Below are 18609 nucleotides of genomic sequence, written 5' to 3' on the forward strand. Positions count from 1 at the left end.
ACAAGACTGATTGAAATACTCACCACCCATTGATCTTAGATCTGGAGCTGAATGTAGTATTTGCACGAGTTGGGGTTGTGGGAAACATTATTAGAGCATTTTGGTTTTATGTGGAATAGTATGAGGAAAAAGTGTGCATGGGGGAAGACATTTGTTTGCTTGCTTTTTTCTAGAATCAATTCCCTACTTTATCTGTTGGATATGGTTTGGAGGTACAGATGTCATCCTAACACCCCCACAGGATGCTGAGCTTCCAAGAAAGACTATGTAGAAGTTGCTTATTTAGAGGAATATGAGTCTAAGACTGCTGCTAGCCTGCTTGTCTACCAGGTAGGAAGAGTCTGAGAGAGAAGCCAGATCAGACAAATATGTATGTTAAAGAGAGGAGGAGGAAGAGAGAAATGGAGGAAGGGAGGGAGAGAGAGGAAGAAGAGAAGGAGGAAGACAGAGAGAGAGAAGGAGGGAAGGGGGTGGAGAGACAGACAAACAGACAGACAGATAGACAGACAGACTCCTGACATTATTTAAGCACCTGAACAGGTAGCATGTAGACTAGCTTTTCGAAGAAAACAAGCCAATAAATTCTCCTTCTCTGTCTCCTTTATTATTGTTATTATGATTATTGTTATTATGTTTTGCTTTTGAGTTGTTTTTCTATCATTTGTCATGGAAGGAGTATAACTAATGTCATTTCTGCAAAATTTTACTGTAACTTCCTCAAGTATCAACTATAGTTATTATACTAGACAAATGAAATATAAATAATTGGAAACTTCTCCTTTTCCTGGGAGAGGTATACAGAGGGTCATGTCCTGTGATGTTGCCCAATGTCATAATAGCTCCTTTCCAACAGGATTTTGAGCAGTGTTTTCCCCCCCTGGACTATGTCTCAGGGAGGGTCTGACTTTCCAAGGTGTGTTTCACCACGGCCCTTTTTCAGGTAGGATGTTTGGAGGCATGTGCATCAAGGACAGCGTCATCAGCCCAAATGCAGAGGCATATTTACTTTAAAAGCAGGAAGTCACATGAGGTAACCTAGGCTACAACCTGGGAGTGAAATCACTGGTTGCCAGAAAAAAAGTATTTTAAGCTTTTCCCAAAGCCATAGACTTAAGCCAAGTCAACTCTTGTGCTCTGAAGTCATAATAGGGTGTTGAGCAGAGCTTTAAAAGCTGAATATCAGCAAAGGCTAGTCATGAACTAAAAGGGATAAGAGGATGTGAGGGTCCTACCAAAGGAATCGCACGCCTTTTGCTCACTGGGGTGGGTGGGTGTGTGTACATGCACATAGGTTGAGGAAAGGCATCACAAAAATGTCCATAACCAAAATACCTCAACTACCTTATTAAAATCTGCACCCTTTGACTTTATTTTTTAGACAAATATTTTCAAATGTGTGCTCCATAGAACACTATTTTCACACCATGAATCATAACTATGATGCATAAGACTGGGAGACAACATATTGTACGCTTCCTTAGAGATCCACAGTAGACATAACAACTTTAAAGGTGGTGAGAAGTTTTCACTAAAGATATTATTTAACATTTGTTAAACAGATTAATCAACTCATTTCCCACATCTTAAACCTCAGAGAGTCAGTCTATTAGCACTTTCTCTGGGAAAAGATCTGCTTATTAAATGCTTCCCATGCTTTTTAGTACAGCCTCAGTTTCCGTAACATACTCCACATTATCTTTACAGACTTTCTCCTACTCTCTACCTGCATAAAAATACTGGTCAAGCCACAATGATCCACTCTTAAATCCTAAATGGGATATACACGGTTATGCCACCATGCTGTTCTTAGGCCCAGTCAATAACCTTTACTTATCCTTTTATTGAGTGCAAAAAACTACTTCTTCTGTAAAGTCTTTCCTAATTCCCCCATTAAAAACATGATGTTTCTTTCTGTAAAATTTCAAAGCAGTGCTTGGGTCTCTTTGAAGCATCGATTTGACCTAACATTAACATTATTTGTTAAGTTACAAATTCTTTGTAGGCAGCATTATAATTAATTTATCTCCTTATACTCTGATGCCTAGCAGAGTAACATGACTATATGAGGAAATACACAAATATGTTGAATTGATTATACGAAGTCATATTTATGGGTTTGCTAAATGGGGGCATTGCACAGTGACGACGTAAGAAAGATATCATGTGTGGTAAAGATATAATGAGAAGTGACTGTATCTAGGCATAAAAATTTTTTACTATTTCTTATTAGATGCTGTGATATAATGCCAAGGACTCCTCAAGGTTAATGAAGCTGGCTCACTGCTACTCCCTTGAGATAATCCAGCATTGTCTCTTCATATTGTACTTTTTCAAAGCAAAAATCTGGAAATGATATTTCTGTGTATTTAAATATCAGAAATTCTCCAGTGCAATCTCTGGCTCTCAAATTCATCATTTCATAATGCTTTTCTGGGAAAAATGAGGCACCTGGGCCTCTTATGTAATTCATCCCTTCCATCACGATAATAAAAAAAATCTTCCCTCAAAATAAATAAGGAATCTTACATTTATTTGTATGCAAAATCCAATGGGAATTATTATGCCTGTACCTGAGAAGAGACATTGTCACAGCAAGGTAGTGCAGAAAAAAAAATTCCTCAGGAGTTTGGAGGCAGACACTCCTGAAATGAAATCATGCCCCACTACTTATCAGCTGTAAAAAACTAGGGTAGTTACATAACTCTTTAAACCTACTTTCCTTATTCATAGAATGAGATAGTAATACCTATTTTATAGTATTGTTACATAAATTAAATGACACGTTATATGTAATGTACCTTACATCTAGTCTTCTTTATGGCAGATATTTTCCATATATGGAAACTTGATTTCTTGGTCTTGAAATGACAAATTTATGACATTTAAAGCCTAGGTGTATGTGGAGGGCTCAGGCATTTGTTTAGTTTAATATTTTCTTGAGAATCTCTTTACATTATATCAGTCACCATGAATAGGAAAATTAATAAATATTTCTTCCTATTCTTAAAGACAGGTATATAATCAGATAATTATCAAATTATCAAAAATAGGATGTAATGATAATAGTTAGAAGTAATAATAGAGCCATTTCGAGTAAAATGAAAGCATAAAGAACAGTTAACTGCTGGGGTCTTATAAGATAAACAGCACATTTTCTCCACTTGTTTCTTGAACTAAATAAGAAATATGACAAGGAAGAAAATAAATAGGAGTGAGAAAATATCTCTTTGATACTGATAAAAATGTGTGGTTGTGGTGGGCTTGCTAACTGAATCCTATATTTAGACAGAATTACTCAGTCATAAAAGCTGTTGTCACCTCTAGGAAAGAGGCCTTAATACTCTGCTTGTGAAATGGTCCAGAGTAGTGAGGATTACAAGCTCACAGCTGGCAGGCTGAGTCTCAGAGAAGGAAGGAAAAAGTGGAAAGTGGACTTCATAAATCAAGCTCATCCTTTCAAATTTATCAAGCAAGAAAATCTCTTATCATGCTGGTATAGAATCAGAGAAGAAAGAGGCTAGAAAAAGTCACAAGAGTTCTCTCCACACTAGAGTGGGGAAGTATTTTCTCCATAACAGTGCCTAGTCTATTTTAGGTAGGATGACTAAGCATCTCTGTGAGACAGTACTATCCTGGTTTATACTTGTTTTTCCAGTGTAATTATTAATTGTGTTCCTTGTCACTTTCAAAAAAAGTTCAAGTTTGTTTTAACAAAGAATTTTGTTTGACAACTTATTTGATCATAGTATCAGGGGATAAAGCAGATTTTTTTTTTTTTTTTAGTTTTATTTTAAGCCATGCCATTTATAGTAATATTGTTATACGGCAATAGTTAACTAATACATCTTTACCCATAAAAGAAAAAAATCTAGGTGTACCCTCTCTGCATGCATTGCTGAATGAAGAGAGCAACTCTTTCCAAATATTCCCAACAAAATTCTCTAGGCTATATGGGAATGATATAGAAATTATGGCATAGTCTTTGAGAAAGAATGAGAGCTACTGAGGCTAAGAGAGAGGGGTGGGGTTATAGGGACGTGAAAATGGGGAGGGACAGGGATGAGGGAAATACAAATGTTAGGAAAGCATGAAGCAAGTACCTGGATAAAAAAAAAGTGTGATTTTTACAGAAATTATAAAAATATATATGCTGCCGAAACATCAACTATGAAGCAGAAAGGCTAACAGACTGAATTCAGGTTCCTATTCCTGGGGAGAATGGGGTTCAGGGATTCTTTATTATATTATGGATTTATATAGCACAGCTTAAAATATTACTTGTCATATTCAATGTAACTCCACTGCATGGCTTTTAAGAGTCTCCATAAAAAGATAGCTAACAATTCATATATCGTAACTGATTTTCCCTATTTCTTCCATATTATATATAGAGAGAGCTTGTTACCTCGATAAATTGAAGAAATATTTTAAAACTCTTAAAACATACTGTCAAACACTTAGCACTGTTTGAAGGATTCTTTTTCCCTAGAACAATTTTAAAATTCATAATGTACTTAAACATCATATACTCGATTGAAGAGTTTATTCAATATTATTAAAAGTTGTTTCTCATAGAAAAAAAACAAGAATAAGTATTTATGTTTTAAGACAAACTGTCATGTGTTAATTTCAGATACTTATTTTTGTCATGTTTGTGAATTGAATCATAAAATTCAATATTTTTTGTTTGATTATGAAATAAATTTCCATGAAATTTAGAGAACTAAAAAAATTACAATCCTTATCTCTAAAAAAAGTTATATCTTTCAATCAAATTTCACCTTTCACATTTGCCAAGTAGTAAATTCTACCATAAAAATATTTAATAACTTACTAGCTAGAAATGGGAGGATAATTCTTACTTTCAGATTACACTATATTATCTTGATTTGTATCAATTGAACCCTACCAATATACTAGATATTTTATGTAGATTTTCATTTTACTATTCACAACAATCCTATAAGAAACATGTCCTAAGTATATACATGAGACTTTTCAGATTCAGATATTTATAAGATAATATTTAAACAAAATAATATCACCAACAATGAATTAATAGAGCTCTAATTTATTTATTTTTTATTATTTATTATTATTATTTATGCCTCTAGTACTTGGTCTTCCTAGGTGGTCTCCCATCCAAGTACTAACCAGGCTCAACCCTGCTTAGCTTCCGAGATCAGATATCGGGCTTGTTCGGGGTGGCATGGCCATAGACCATGGATTGTGGCTCCACTGGGGCACAAACCCAGGACCTTCTATGTGTAAAGCAGACGTGCTAACTGCTACACTATGGTACCACATCCTAGAGCTCAAATTTAAATCAGAGTCCATTTGCTGCAAAATCCAATTGTCTTTTGATTACACCACATTGCCTTTTTCGTATTATCATGGTTTTTATTAGACTCAAAAAGTGGAAGTTATACTGTTTCATTTGACCATTATGTCCCAACTTATGGGACAGTGATTAGTTGAAGAGATCAAGCAACGATTTAATGATAATCACATCAGAATTAGTTGTGAACCTCTAAAGAGAAAAGAAAGTACAACTTCTTGTTCCCAGATAACTTTATACCTGTCATAGTTTCTAAGCCCCTGTATAGAAACAAACTAAAAGAGGAAGAGGTATTTCCACTGCTTATTTCTTATTCCCACAAAGCACTGTCATTTGTCTTCTAGTCTGCACTGTTGTCTGCATTACTAAATCATTTAGAGTGGTGCAAAGGTATTCCTCTGTGCTGCTACTCACACCTTTTTACTTTCATCTCACTTTAGCCAATAGATCTTTTGATTGAGAGGAAAAAAAGAATTTCAAATTTAAATTATCCAGTAGCACTTGAGACTGCTCCAAATTTCAACCTAAACCACTTATATTTTTGTCATTAACTTTCTATTCTTTGAAAGGATTTTCCAATTTTTTTCCATATGAAAAATTCCATATGAACCTTTATGAAGAAAGTTCCTATGAGCCAGCCAAGAAATATTTCTACACTTTGACACAGACAACATCTACACATTATCAAGTGCAATAACAATTTAGAAAGCAATCATTCTTTATTTTAAGACCTTACTCACTCTTAGACAAGAACAAATAAATATAAGAGGCTATAACCTCTGAACTGTAGAAAAGGAATTCTGAAATTTTGTTTTTGCCATCTGTGAGTGATTGTATCTGGGTATACTATACTGAAATGTTAGTGCATGGAAAACAAATTATGTAGTAAGACTAATAGTAATTCATCAATGTGATTTTGTTTGGTTTATTTGTTCATGGTATAGTCCTTTGGACTTCAGAGAAATAAACTTCATAGGAGACTTTTCAATGTCTCCTATCTTTAAACCAAAATGTCTCTTATCATAGTTAACCTAGATCCCACCCGTCTATTTTAATCTAGACTTTTGCTTCTTTCCAGTGTTTCTCATTCAAAATACTCTAGAAAAGCAAATTTATAATAAACTCTCCTAAAGACTTCTTCCTTTATATTTCAAAAATGAAATTATTTTAGCCTTTTGCTAAGGGCAAAATTCTAAGCATTTTTCAAGATTCCACTCTGCATAGTCTCCTGACTATTCCTAACAGTTATGAAATGAAAATATGAACACAGGACTCAATTAGATTCCCACTGATAATTAAGAGTTAACTCCTCATCTTAATGTGGTAAATTTCAACATAGCCCTTAAAAATGATAATAAAATGTATATTATGGCCATGCAGAAACAAATCCAAACTAAAGACCATGACTAAAAACATTTATCTAAGAATTTTTTTGCATTCTGTAGGTGACAGAAATCTGTTGAAGTTTTCACAACTTTAAAAAGCTTATTTTCTATAATTTATGTATCATTTTTGTTTCTTGTATCCCTTGCACTTCCATAAAATTACATGCCCACTGATGCAAGAAAACAAAACAAAGGAAATAAAAAGAATTTCTGGCTTTTGGGTAAGGGAATACAGAAGAGTAGAAAAAGGACAACGAATACTGCCAAATACTAGAAACTATTTCCTTATTCAGGAATGGGGAAAAGCTGGAATGGAATAAAGAGATCAGTGAAGTAACTACCTATGGCCAAGAAAGAAGCCCGAGCCTCACTTTCCACTGAGACCCCATCATGCTAAGTCCCAAAGTGGGAAGGGATGACTGACGCTCCCCATTTTATTAGAAGCTAAGAGAAAAGTGAAGAGCCATGCTCCTGTCAGTCTCTCAAAGGTGACACTGGAGATGGCTATGTCATGTATTTGGGCAGTTTCCCTAGTTCTTGTTATGAAATAAAAATAATAGAATTACTCATGAACACTTGGAAATGGAGCAGAATTCTGAAGATATCTACACAAAAGAATACTGTGTTTATTGCAAGCACAGGAAAAAAACGATGAGGAGGTTTCTTAGCAGAGTCTATGAAGACTATGAATGAGGACCAAGATATCATTCCCCATGCAGATTTATCAACATATATACACGTCTCCAGAACTTATATAGATGCCTGGGAACACAGAGAAAGATCCTGTATCACTGAGTTGTCTTAGCTTTTTAAACACCCATAGAATAAAGACCTAAAGCAAGGTAAGTTACGAAAAAATAAGAAAACACATATCTTTTGTTTTATACTTGAGTTTCTAACTGATAACCTACAATAAAGATTTCATCAGGTTAACGTGAGTTTAATAAAAGTAGATGCTATCCATTGTGCACTTACTTTTACCAATCACTCTATTAAACATTTAAAATTTATTATCTAATGTAATCTTCACAAAAATCTGTTAGGATAAGTATTATTATAATTGCCAGGTTACTGATGAAGATGATGAGGCTTAGAGAGGACTAGAATATTAGAGTATTAGTAAATTGCCTAAGAACACAGAGATAATGAGATAGAACTAGAGCTCACATCCACCTTTGTTTGCATCCAAAATCAATGCCCTTAACCAATGTACAATGTCAATTTATTAACACAGAGAGGAGACACTCCCTATAAATTTTCTAGTGATGTGAAATTTTGTCTGAGTCCTTCAAGGAATGCAATCGCTTAGAGTAAATCTTTCTCAAAACATTTTAAAGCTTGACCATCTCCTCTTCTATACTTATATGTAGCCCACGCAGACACCACATTCTTGCCACTGATGATTAAAAATATTCTAGCCCATTCTTTTTTATGTAGTTTATTTACTCTCCAAAATAATTAGAGTTAATTTTTTATATCAATGTACTTCTTCACCCTGAATGTTCTTCACTGCCCTCTACAATGTTAAAAATTTACTCTTAAGCTGTTGTCCTAGGCAATTTTAATAATCATTCTCTTAGTTCCATCACAATAGGCATTTGACTGTTGAAAAAAAAAATCTTTCTCAATTAAATGCAACTTTATATTATGATTACTATTTTAGCCCAGTTGAGTAGGAACTTGGGGGAAATTCGTGACATGAATTTAATTGGGTAAGGAGAGGTATTCAAACCTGATCAGTTGGGAGATAGGTGATTTGTAAGATTAATGACAAGAGAAAGAGAGAAAGATTTGGAGAAAAGTTGGAGATTTCTGTACAGAAGCATATTACATACAGAAGTAATTTAGAGATGTTGAATAGGATAGGAGAAATTCGGCTCTGGAAAGAGGTCAGAACTAGAATCAAATACAGAAAGGAAGAAATGAGCAGATGCTCAGAGTCCAAAGTACAGAAAAATTTTCTGACACTCAAGTGTGGTGACAGGAAGATTATAGGAACACTAAAGTCACTACAATAACTTCACAATTTATTCTAAATCTCTTGTTTCCTATCATCGCTCCTACCAATATTTTTTATCCACTTTTCTCCCAACTCTTTATAAACTAATTCCTCTATCTTATATATGTGGAGAACCTTACTATGCCAACGATTCTAGTATCAACTGCTCATAATAATGGAGCAAAAAGCAAAAATTATGCAAACATATTTTTTAGAAAGAAATAGGACATAAATCCTAAATTCTTTGAAATACATCAAATTAGACTTAAGGCACATTTTTTCTATAGTTAAAGAATAGAAACATTTAAATTTTATCATATGTTAAAAAATTCCTATGTATGTAAGGTCTTTCTTTTCTTGAGTTTGGTTAAAACGTGGTTACTTAAAGAGCAGCTATATCTAATGCTAATCTAAATGATAGTTACACATTTCCTTTCTGCTTCTTACCCCAATGAACTGAAAGTTCTTATACTCAGATATCTGGATGTTTTAGGCTTTTACGCTCAAGTAAAATGTTACTTATTACATTGCTAAACTTGACAAACCACTGTAAACCGAAATTATTCCCATCACTGAACTTTTAGGTTTCTTTCCTGATGAAGCAATTCACCATGAAATAGCAAAGGTGCCATTAACATTAGTGTACAATTAACGCTAAAGTTTTTAATTTGTCTCAAATCTAAAGCTATTATGGTTCTTTCTCAAATATTAATAATATTATGTACTATTGTAATAGCTGCTATGGAAACTCAAAGAGATGTGTTACATTATTATTTTTAAGTTCTAACACTAAAGAAACTCAGGGGTTCAAAGAAAGGCCCTCCACTATACATCTGAAAGGAAAAATCTGAAACTCTAAAAACAGAACTGCAGAAAATGGAACTGAGGTGAGGAAAAGAAATGTAAAGTTTTTCTAAATATTTTCTATTTTAACTTCACTTAAAGAGAGAGACTAAGAGCCTAACTTATTCCAAGCCTCAGAAATGTTTAAGTATTCATATGGAACAAAGAAACAGCACCCTAGATGCAATGAGACACCTGGTAAGGCAGTCCCCAAGAAGGAAACAAGGGTGCATAATGTTTTCTCTTTTACATCCTTACAGAAGCTCTATAAAAAATACAGCCACATCTTATCTGAGATCTATAAGGAGGAGATAGACTGTAGGCATTTTCATAGGAAGTTGAGTTTTCTTGGTTAGCTTTCTCATATTAAAGGAAAAAGTAGTCTAAAACTTTAAAGTTTTTATACTTTTAAGCTCAGTGCCTTTGAAAACTGATTATCCTATCTTCTTCCAATTAAGTTTGAGAAGAGATCTAGATGAGAACTTCTGGTGCTATAGTCACCAAAAAGTTACAAAGGCCACAAGGAAAAATGAAAATTTGATCTCTCCCTCTGCCTGAAATTAAAAAAAAGATAAAAATAAAGCGTAAAAGCCATCTGATGAAGGTCCTCTCGTATTTCTATCTCTATATCTGTTCATACTGTTCCTCCCACCTGGAGTTCTCTTCATACTCTTCTTGTATCACCCCAAACAAAGTTCACGTTACTTCTCTTTGGGAAGTACTACCTAGAATAACTTCAAAAGGTCTGTCTTCCCTCTCTCTGCACTGCTGTCCGTTGTACAACTTGGCTTGTTGAAATCACCCCCCTGTTAAACATGAATACTTTGAAAACAAAAGGGCATATCAGTGTCATAATTATGATCTCCATCACTCTGTCACTCTGACAACCCTCATAGAGGGATCTGTAGACACCTAAATCAGCTACACGCTGAGCTCTGAATCCTGACTCCTCTCTTGATTTGGGGCAAACATCAAAATATTATTTGCTTTAATGTCTTATTTATAAGGACTAAGTAGGATTTTATGCATTAAGTACTTAGCACATACCTAGCACATGATAAGAGCCTAATGGATGTTAGAAGATATATGAGTCACTCAGTTATTAAAGAAAGCACAGATGTGCCAATTTGCACAACTCCAGGAGGCACCATTTATATTGATTGCAGTCTATGGGAATAGCAAGATAGAGCTGTAACTTAATTTTGTGCAGCATTACATAGGTATATCATATTATTTTTTTTTCTTTTAGTGTGATCTGTCTGGCCCTGTGCTAAGCTTTAAGAATTATAATAAAAATGCACTTCCATTGCCCTTCTCTAAATTATTTAAAAAGGGAGTCTCATTTTATTACCATGAACATGAAATGTTCCGTCCCTCCAATATTTAGTGTAGGAGTTGAGTTCTTTATCCTGAAATCTCTTTGTGACATTTCTTTGCTGTCAACTACTAAGTTCAAAGTTTTGATAGAACATGTCAGACAGACATGATCTGCCAGCATGTCTCATTCCTCCCTATCTATTAATCTATAAAGATAAAATGAACATGTAAAGCCATGGATTCTCCAAGTCCAAAAGTGAACACACTTCCAAAATGGTAAAGCAGACTTATTTATTTTTTTTTCCAAAGCCGTTTCTCTTAGTTTTTCCTTACAAGTTGTAAGGCATGCCTCTCATTTTGATTGAGGATTCGTTTCTTCTTTTATAGCTCTTTTTTTTTTTAAAAAAAACTTTATATTTCTTTGCCATATGCCATCTCATTCTTGTTGGTCCTTTATCTCCAAATAATAGCTTTCTTCAAACTCGATAGGTACCTCAGTTGTGGTAACTGGCAACAGACTGCTGGTAGAGGAATCCTTTTGTGTGAGCACAAATGGCCATATAGGATACAAAATTTCCTTGCACATCATTGCTCTGTGCAAACAGCTAATCTTGAACCCATCTCTTTGAAATTATTCTTTACATTTCAGCTCTATCCAAACATCATTAATTCTACCCCAATATTTAATAGAGATATCATGAACCTACTCTATTCAAAGTCAGAATCTACTGAGGCAAATGAGTGTGAGGGTAACTATTAATAGCATGTGCTTGAGTAGATTAATTACGAATGCATTTGAATCTCTATTGGGACAATATTCAAGATGGACCATTGGAGCTCTATGACATCAGAGTAAGACGGTTCTCCATATCCCTCACCATGCCCTTCAAGTCTCTACTCTTGCTTTAGTCAAATAGGGGATCTGTAATTCCATGTCATTCTGTAGAGATCCTCTCTACTGCTCCCTTCCAATACCCTACCCTAGCCACTGCTTCATTTGTTCTGAGACCATTAAAATTAATTATGTCTTTGTCTCTATTTTCATTAGTCACATTAAAAATAATCATCTCCCAAATTATACTTATCACCCACATTCTAATCCTGACATGTTATGTTTGTGTGTGTGTGTGTGTGTGTGTGTGTAATCTATTATCCTGTACTTTCTAAAATTTTTTCACTGTGTCCTGTGGAACTCATTGTCATTCATCAGAAAAATCCTCTATATCTTCAACCTCTTCTGAATCTTTCCTTTGTCTTCTAATGAAAACTCAGTTCTCTCAGAGGTCGTTTCTTCCTTTTCAGACTTCTCAAGCACAGGATGACTACAATCCTATTCACTAGATGGTAGACATGTGTGGCCCATGGTCTTCATTGTTAATTTCAGATTGTTCTTACTCCATCTCCTTTAAAAACCACAAACTTTGAATCTTATGCTCTTAAACCATAATATTAATTACTCTTCTTTACTGTACTTATCTATAAATTCTGGTTCTCACCAACTTCTCCTAGAAGATTTTATATCCTGACTTACTGTCACTTTCTCTAATACTAGTCCTGTCATAGTTTGGGTGCCTAGATGTTAAAAAAATACCAGGAATCTTGGTTTTATTCAGGTATCATAAGGCCAATAGATCAAGTGTCAATTGCCATTAAAAAGATAGTTTACTTACAGTTCTTAAGGGAAAGGGCACATCACACTAAGCAGGACCATATAAGAAAGTACTAAGATGGGTAAGAAGGCAGAAGGTGGGTAAGAAGCTAGCATGGGCCACAGCCTTTATCAGAGGAAGAAATGAGCAAAGCGGAATAGGTAGGCTAAGTTTAGGATTTTAGTAGTTTTAATAATTTCGGCAGGCTTTGGGCTGTAGAAATGGTTCCTAGTTGTCCAGTGATTTAGTTGTCTAGTGGTCCAGTTGTCTTGGGCAAAAGGATTTAGGGCAAAGAGAATATTGGCTTGGTGTCTTAATTATTAAAATCACTTCCTTGTATATACCATCCATTCCTTCAGCTTTCTTTTCTTATACTTGTTTGACGAAATCTCTGCTGCAGACACACCTACATATTCACACTACACAACCATACCTTGTCAGCTAAATACAGAGGGAAACACACCCACATGCTAATTTTAAATATCACTTTAATTTCATGACCATTATTCTGAAGACTATTATTTTATTACTGTCAAGCAACTGTATTACGTTTTTTAATTCACTCTTTTAGCTCCTAGACAACTATTACACATCCTCTCTTTCTTCAAATCTCCAAAACCTTCTGCTTATACTCTATCTGCTGATGGTTTTTTTTTTCTATTTCACTTCCACACATTTCTAAGGTCACATTCACCCAAACTTCTCTACATATGTACCTGCCTTCCTTCTGCCTTCCCTGATGCTGTTATAAATGCCATAGATTCCAGATAAGGCCACCACTTCTGATTCTGAAATCTATCTCATCCCTTCTCTTCTGTTAAGGTCACTGCCCCCACAATCTTCTCTCATTCTCATAAATTACCAGTTTCTCTCCCTCTCTATGGATCACTTGCATTATCACACAAACATGCCATAATTTCTGCTCCTCTTTCTTTCATCTCCACAAAAACTCCTCTTTTGATTTAATTTCTTCTTCAGTTAACTTCACATTTTTGTGATTCCATACAAAGCCTTTGATTTGTCTCTATTTACTTTCTTTCAATTTGGCCCATTTTGTTTCATCTTGAACTCAACAAATTTAGACATTTCTCTCCTGCCACTCCACTGGAAGTTTTATTGTTCAAGGTCACCAATAATTTCTGAGTGCTTATTCCAATAATTAATTGTTTCCATTTATTTGATGTATTAATAGCATCTGACATCACTGATGTCCATAAAGGAAGGGGAAAAAACATTTTTTTATTAGTTTCCTAAATGTAATACTCTCCTGATTTTCTTTCCAATCTCACCTTTTCTTATCAGACCCCATCACTTATTCTTTCTTTCCTCTCTTACCTTTTCAGGTCAAAATGCTCTAGATGTGAACAGTTGTACAATTTCTCTTCTCTCTATATACACATTCCCTTGCTGACCTTACCCAATCTTATGATTTTGAATACCAACTCATGATTAAGAAACTATAATATTTCTCAAATGTATAAATTCAGGTTGGAGTTTTCCCTGATCTCCAAACTTATATAGACAAAATATACAAGCAAAAATAGTGTTGGCATTTCTATTTGGGGGTTCAATATATATCTCAAACTTAACACATTTAAAGTCCATGCCTGATTTTCTCTTCAAGGTTTGCTTCTACTATAGCTTTCTCCATCTAAATAAATGGCAGTATTATCATTCTGCTTGTTCTGTCAAAGAAAAGTTTCCTTTTATATCTATTAACATCCCTGTCCCAACTACATCCAGAATCTGATTACTGGTCAGCACCTCTACCATTATCTCTCATCTGGATTAATGCAATAACCTCTTAATGCCTCCCTGTTCCTGTTCTTATCTCCTACTGTCTTCTATTTTCAATATAGAAACATAGCTTCCCATGTTACTCAAAATTAAAACAAATTCCTTACAGCAGCCTCCAAAGTCCTACAGAAGTTGTCCTGTCCTCAGAATTCTTCAATCTCATTTCTGCCTACCTTCCTTACTGTTTACTCTGTTCCATCCACATTGTCCTCATTACTCCTCAAATAGACCCATTTCTGCCCCAGGGCTTTGTATATGTTTTTCTCTGTATCTAAAATGCTCTTTTCCCAGATGTCTGCATAGCTCATTCACTCACTACTCTTGGTCTTTGCTCAAATGTCCTCTTTTCAGTGAAGCTTCCCAAAACATTTATTTAAAACTGTAGGCCTCATGGAGAAATGACAGCATGGCAGAGTGAGAGATGTCCTCGGATCTCTCCCCTTAAAATAACAATAAGCTAAGATCTAAAACTCAACAAAAAACACCCAACCTGCTCACAAGCACATTTGAGTGAAGGATCTGTGCATAAGAGCTACCAAAAGTCAGAACTCCGGGAGTTGGGCGGCAGACTGGGCGAAACAAAGATGCTACTTCTTGCAGACAGAGCTCTCTGCAGGAATAGAGGGAGGGGAGAAAGTATGGTGGGTTCCCTGAATGGCCCTGCCTGAGAGATCTGTGAGCTCCACACAGCAGCAGAGCACAGGAATCAGGGCAGAAAACAAAGGGGGGACAGCAGAAATGCAACAAGTAATTATTACCAACTGCGGGTGCAAAATACGAAGCTGAGCCACAACAATCTCCAATATCCTCCACCCCCATATCCTCTAAGACTGAACACCGCGGAGTACCAGGGAAATCTCAGCAAATGCTACTGAAACTGTCACTAACACTGACAGGGACTGAGACTGAGGATAGCGACCATGAATTAATACTTTTAAGGAAAAAAAGGCATTATTAAAGCTCAAAGCAGGGATCCAAGAGGCTTAGATGCCACCTACTGGAAACCAAAAGAAAAACACCTTCTTAGCAACAGGCTAAAGAGAGACTTTTATATAATAAATCCTGCTGGAACAAAAAAAAAAAAGCAGAATACACTTCCATTAATGCCCAGGTGATGAAATAGTCCATTAAAAACCACGAACAACCAAGGTGACAAGGCAGTTCAGAAATAAAGAGAAAAATCTCCAGAAAATAAGCTTAAATATGTGACTTAAATGACAGAGAATTCAGGATTGTACTTCTGAAAAAAAAAAATCTCAATAAGATAATTCCTATCAACAATTTCAGTAGTTAAAAAACAACTAGATCAGCAGAATGAGATTTTTAGCAAGGAGAGTGAAACCCTTAAAAAGAACAAATAAAACTTCTGGAGATGAAGAACACATTAAAAAAGATGAAGAATGAAATAGCAAGCTCGGGAAATAGAATCAACCAAATGGAGGAAAGGATCAGTGATATCAAAATTCGCAAAGGGTAATGGAGATAAGGCACGCATAAAAGAAAAAGGATGACTCTCTCTCTCTCTCTCTCTCTCTCTATATATATATATATATATAGTGTTTTGGTATCTTTCTCCCTTTAGTTCTGTTAGTAATTGCTTTACATATTTTGGGGCTCCCTGATTGGGAGCATAGATATTAATAAGTGTTATATNAAAAAAAAAGCAGAATACACTTCCATTAATGCCCAGGTGATGAAATAGTCCATTAAAAACCACAAACAACCAAGATGACAAGGCAGTTCAGAAAGAAAGAGAAAAATTTCCAGAAAATAAGCTTAAAGACAGAAATATGTGACTTAAATGACAGAGAATTCAGGATTGTACTTCTGAAAAAAAAAAAATCTCAGTAAGATAATACCTATCAGCAATTTCAGTAGTTAAAAAACAACTAGATCAGCAGAATGAGATTTTTAGCAAGGAGAGTGAAACCCTTAAAAAGAACAAATAAAATTTCTGGAGATGAAGAACACATTAAAAAAGATGAAGAATGAAATAGCAAGCTTGGGAAATAGAATCAACCAAATGGAGGAAAGGATCAGTGATATCAAAATTCGCAAAGGGTAATGGAGATAAGGCATGCATAGAAGAAAATGGATGACTATATATATATAGTCAATTTTTTACAATTATTTGTAATGGTAACTACACAGCAAAGATTCAGAGCTGAAGTATATAACGTAAAACAAGAAGGACTAGAGGGAAAGCCACAAAACACAACCAAAACAACAACAACAACAAAAGAAACAGAAGGACAAGGAAGCAATGGAAACACTGAGCTACCAGAAAGCAAAAGATAAAATGGCTATAAGAAGATCTCATATTTCAATAATCACCCTAAATGTAAATGGACTGAACTCACTAATAAAAAGGCACAGAGTTGCAGATTAAATTAAAAAAAGAAACAAACAAACAACCATATGCTGCCACCAGGAGATACATCTCAGTTCCAAAGACAAATATAGACTCAAAGTGAAAGGGTAGACAATGATATTTCAAGCAATTGGCATTCAGAGAAAAGTAGGAGTAGCAGTACTAATATCAGATGAAATAGACTTCAAATAAAAAAGGTAAAGAAAGATACCGAAGAACACTTCATAATGATAAAAGGACTCATGCACCAAGAAGACATAACACTTATTAATATCTATGCTCCCAATCAGGGAGCCCCAAAATATGTAAAGCAATTACTAACAGAACTAAAGGGAGAAAGATACCAAAACACTATCATAGTAGGGGACCTAAATACTCCACTGTCGGATACGGACAGATCACCCAAACAGAAAATCGATAAGGAAATAACATCCTTAAATTACATATTAGACCAACTGGTCAGAGATGACATTTATAGAGCCTTCCATCCCAAAACAGCTGCTTATACTTTCTTCTCTAGTGCACATGGAACATTCTCAAGAATCAGCCACATACTGGGACACAGAGATAGCCTCAACAAATATAAGAAGGGGGAAATCATACCAACTATATTCTCTGATCATAATGCTTTGAAGCTGGAGACCAACTGTAAAAAGAAAGCAGAAAGTACCACAAATGGAGATTAAACATCATACTACTGAAAAATAACTAGGTCAAAGAAGAAATAAAAAGAGAGATCAAGAGATACATAGCAATGAATGATAATGATAGCACAACATATCAAAACTTTTGGGACATGGCAAAAGCAGTCATAAGAGGAAAGTTCATATCATTACAGGCCTACCTCCAAAAACAAGAATGAGCCCAAATAAACAACCTAATGCTTCATCTTAAAAAAACAGAAAAAGAAGAATAAATGAAGCCTAAAGTCAGCAGAAGGAAAGAAATAATATTAGAGCAGAAATAAATGAAATTGAAAACAAAACAAAAAAAAATAGAAAAAATAAATGCAACAAAGAGCTGGTTCTTTGAGAAGATTAATAAAATTGACAAACCCCTGGCTAGACTCACTAAAGAAGAAAGAGAAAGAAAACAAACAAAATCAGGGATGAAAAAGGAGAAATTACAAGAGATACTGCAGAAATACAAAGGACCATACAATAATACTATGAAAATTATACAACACCAAATTTAATAACCTAGAAGAAATGGACCAGTTCTTAAAAAGTACAACCTTCCTAGACTGAATCAAGAAGAACTGAAAAATCTAAATTGACTGATCAGCAGTATGGAAATTGAAACAATCATCAAAAACCTATCAAAAAGTAAAAGTCCAGGACCAGATGGCTTCCCCAGTGAATTCTACCAAACATTAGAAGAAGATTTAATACCTATTCTCCTCAAACTTTTCCAAGAAATTGAAGAGGAGGTAGTACTTCTTAACTCATTCTATGCGGCCAATATTACTCTGATACCAAAACCTGGGAAAGATAACACACACACAAAAGAAACTACAGACCAATATCTCTCATGAACACAGATGCAAAAATCCTAAATAAGATACTAGCGAACTGAATACAGCAACATATTAAAAATATTATTCTCACTAGAGTGGCCAATATACAAAAACATGAGTTGACACATTGATATATTATGGGGATTTTTTTTCCTTGAAAGCTTATCATAAGGCCGCTTTAAATCACAAACTTCAGCCATACATTGTCTCAAGACTTCAAGTGATTTACAAATGTAGTGTTTGGAGTTCTTAGGGAAATCCACCCACTATACAAAACAAAATAAAAAGGCATATAAATCTTTAATCTCTTTAAAGTTTTTCTTATTAAAAGGAAAGGACCTTTAGTGGGAGGAACTAAGTCTCCATGTTCACCTGGCACAGCACCTGGCCTTCA

The sequence above is a fragment of the Pteropus medius genome, unplaced genomic scaffold (genome assembly GCF_902729225.1).
Source record: "Pteropus medius unplaced genomic scaffold, Ma_sr-lr_union100, whole genome shotgun sequence".
NCBI classification, from domain to species: Eukaryota; Metazoa; Chordata; class Mammalia; order Chiroptera; family Pteropodidae; genus Pteropus; species Pteropus medius.